This window comes from Octodon degus, unplaced genomic scaffold, assembly GCF_000260255.1.
Source record: "Octodon degus isolate 3935 unplaced genomic scaffold, OctDeg1.0 scaffold00152, whole genome shotgun sequence".
NCBI lineage: Eukaryota > Metazoa > Chordata > Mammalia > Rodentia > Octodontidae > Octodon > Octodon degus.
Genome location: NW_004524728.1, coordinates 3,673,281 through 3,676,740, shown reverse-complemented (window position 1 = coordinate 3,676,740; position 3,460 = coordinate 3,673,281). Strand labels below are relative to the sequence as shown.

The 3,460-nt window shown below is 40.4% G+C and overlaps 1 pseudogene across 1 annotated transcript; it reads left to right on the top strand.

The window, feature by feature from the left end:
• The first annotated feature begins 396 nt into the window (after positions 1 to 396).
• Positions 397 to 1,699, top strand: LOC101572213 (annotated as a pseudogene). The gene has a single exon (XR_192791.1). The product of XR_192791.1 is annotated as a rab GDP dissociation inhibitor beta pseudogene (transcript).
• Positions 1,700 to 3,460: the final 1,761 nt, after the last annotated feature.

Below are 3,460 nucleotides of genomic sequence, written 5' to 3'. Positions count from 1 at the left end.
ACATAAAGGATAACTGGAAAGTTACATATATAAATAGTAAAGGAGTGAAAGTGACACTCTCAAATTGTAATCATTATTCTCAAAATAATCTGCATATTAATCACATAATACCAATTCCCAGATGCATAAACTACAATCCCTCACTTTCTAATTTCCCTTTCTCTAAATGCACTTTCACGTGTATAACCCATACTTAATCTATAATCTTGGTTCTTCTTTTCCCATCTGAGGTGGTGGCCAGTCTCACCTCCTTATCAGCTCCATTTTATCATTTCTATGGTTTTCTTTTCCCTCAGGTCCGAGAACAGCCTGAGCATCTTCCCACCTCCGTAGGGTGGCTGCAAAGCCCCAGCGCGTTCTTCTCTCTCGGATCTTCAGTCTTCACCCTGCTCAGTCATGAATGAGGAGTATGACATGATCATGCTGGGCACTGGCCTGACGGAATGTATCCTGTCAGGTATAATGTCAGTGAATGGAAAGAAAGTTCTTCATATGGATCAAAATCCATATTATGGAGGAGAAAGTGCATTCTATAACACTGCTGGAAGATTTAAACAAAAGATTTCAATTACCAGGAGTACCTCTTAAGTACTGACTTAATTCCCAAGTTCCTGATGGCTAATGGTCAACTGGATAAGATGCTGCTTTATACAGAAGTTAGCCGATACATGAATTTCAAAGTGATTGAAGGGATCTTTGTTTATAAGGAAGAAAAAATCTATGAGGTTCCTTCTACTGAAGCAGAAGCCCTGGCATCTAGTTTAATGGGACTCTTTGAAAAACATCGCTTCAAAAAGTTCCTGGTATATGTTGCCAACTTTGATGAAAAAGACCCTAGAACGTTTGAGGGCATTGATCCTAAGAAGACCACAATGAGAGATCTGTATAAGAAATTTGACTTGGGCCAAGATATTATAGATTTTACTGGTCATTCTCTTGCACTGTATTGAACTGATGGCTACTTAGATCAGTTATGTTGTGAAACCATTGATAGAATTAAACTTTACAGTGAGTCTTTGGAAAGATAGGGCAAGAGCCCATACCTTTATCCACTGTATGGCCTTAGAGAACTGCCACAAGGATTTGCCAGGCTAAGTGCTATTTATGGTGGTACCTACATGTTGAATAAACCAACTGAAGAAATAATTGTGCAGAATGGAAAAGTGGTTGGTGTAAAATCTGAAGGCGAGATCGCTCATTGTAAGCAGCTCCTCTGTGACCCAAGTTATGTAAAGGATTGGGTAGAAAAAGTAGGCCAGGTGATCAGAGTTATATGCATCCTCAGCCACCCCATCAAGAATACCAATGATGCCAATTCCTGTCAGATAATTATTCCACAGAACCAAGTTAATTGAAAATCAGATATCTATGTTTGCATGATTTCATCTGCACACAACATGGCAGCACAAGGGAAGTACATTGCAATTGTTAGTACAACTGTGGAAGCAGAAAAGAAATCAGACCAGCTTTGGAGTCATTGGAACTGAATGAACAGAAGTTTGTTAGCATCAGTGACCTCCTTCTACCAAAAGACTTGGGAACAGACAGCCAGATCTTTATTTCCCATGCATATGATGCTACAACTCACTTTGAGACAACCTGTGATGACATTAAAGACATCTATAAAAGGATGACAGGATCTGAGTTTGACTTTGAGGAAATGAAGTGCAAGAAAAATGATATTTATGGGGAAGACTAACAGTAGTAAATGTTAATAGCTAATCAGGACAAATTTAAAATTTGGCAAATAATACATATTGTACGAAATCAATATTGTAAGGCCTGCTTTTGTAATCACAATGGAGATTGAAGATTGCTATACTAGTTAATATTCCCCTTCATCTCTCTAATCTTAAGTATTAACTTCTCATGGAGTGGCTATTCAGATGGACTGGTTATTATTCTGTTCAGTTTAACCAAGCTGGGTTTTTCTAGTGAAGGAAGTTTTTGTTTTTGTTTTGTTTTTTTGTGGAACTGGCCCTTTCATTTGCCAGAGAAGGGCTTATTCCACTGAGCCATCTCCCCAGCCCCTGTGAAGGAAGTTTTTAAAAAGTCATGATACCAATACAGAACATGATACTGTATTTGTATCTTTTAATCAGTGTAGATTTTGCAGTTCTGTGCTTCGGCTGCTCAAGAGGTAGATCCATACAATGCATGCTGTGCCATCTTGACATTAAGGAGATTCTAAATTGAATATTCTCTACTTTTGCACAGCATCTGTACATTTTCCCTATTTACATATTTTGTGTTAAGTCAAATAATTATGCGCAGGGCCCACATAGTGTGGCCACGAGTTTGGTTCATGTGGACATGTACTTCTAACAAGACTCCAGACTAAGGGAGTGTATGGGGAAAGCCAGTCATCAGTTAACCTAGGAAAACTGAGAGCAGGGGAAAGAAACCTATCAATAAAGCAGGCAAAGTGTAGAACCATCTTTTGTATCCCAGGTGCGGCTTCTTCGATGGACCAAGCTGCAATGCAGTATTGATTTGACAGAGCGTCTATTTCAATGTCTGTCTCAAAATGGCTCCAAATGATTTCTGTACTGCACAATAAAGCCAAACTCTGGAAACAAAAAAAAATCTATAATCTTTAAGAATTTGTTGGAGTTAGAAGACTGAGGGATGTGGGATCCTGAACAGACCCAGACCGCAGGCCTGGCAGTGAGTGACATGAAATGGGGCTGTGGGAACCTGAACAGATCCAGAGCACAGGCCCCACGAGTGAGTGAGACGACCTGGGCCAATGGGATCCTGAACAGACCCAGAGCGCAGGCCTGGCGAGTGAATGAGATGACACGGGGCCCAGGGATCCTCATTTGACCCAGGCTGCATGCAGACCCAGCACAGAACCCTTCAGCAGAACTCCCTGCAAAGAGGCTAGAGGCAAGACACACCCAGCTGATTCAGGAACAGAACATCTTGCCAGAGAGGCACAAAGGGTTCAACACTAACACCTGCAGCAGAAAGAAGTGGAGCACAGCAGCCAGATCCAAACACCCACCTGGAGGAATCTGAACTTCATAGATCCGGACCTGGTGCTAAGGTAATAACTCTATCTAAGCTCTACACCAAAGGTCAGAAGACAGGTATACAAAATGACAAAGACAAGGAACAAAATGCAGTCTCAGGCGCCGAGACCACCCAGTACAAATGCAGAAGACACTAGCACTGAGGAAACTGGAAATCACACACCAGATATCTCAGAAATAATAGTGTTGACAGTAAAGAATCAACTGCAGAAAGGTATACAAGAAATAATTTCAGAACTAAAAAATGTAGTGGTAACTATAATCAAAGAAGTACTAAGTGCTTCTCAAGAATACACTGACAAAAAAATAGAGGAGCATATAAAAATGATGGAACCCCTGAATAAACAATTTAGGAAAGAAATAGAATCAATGAAACAGGTTCAAAGTGATATACAGGAAATTAAAACCTCAATCACAAGCTGGCA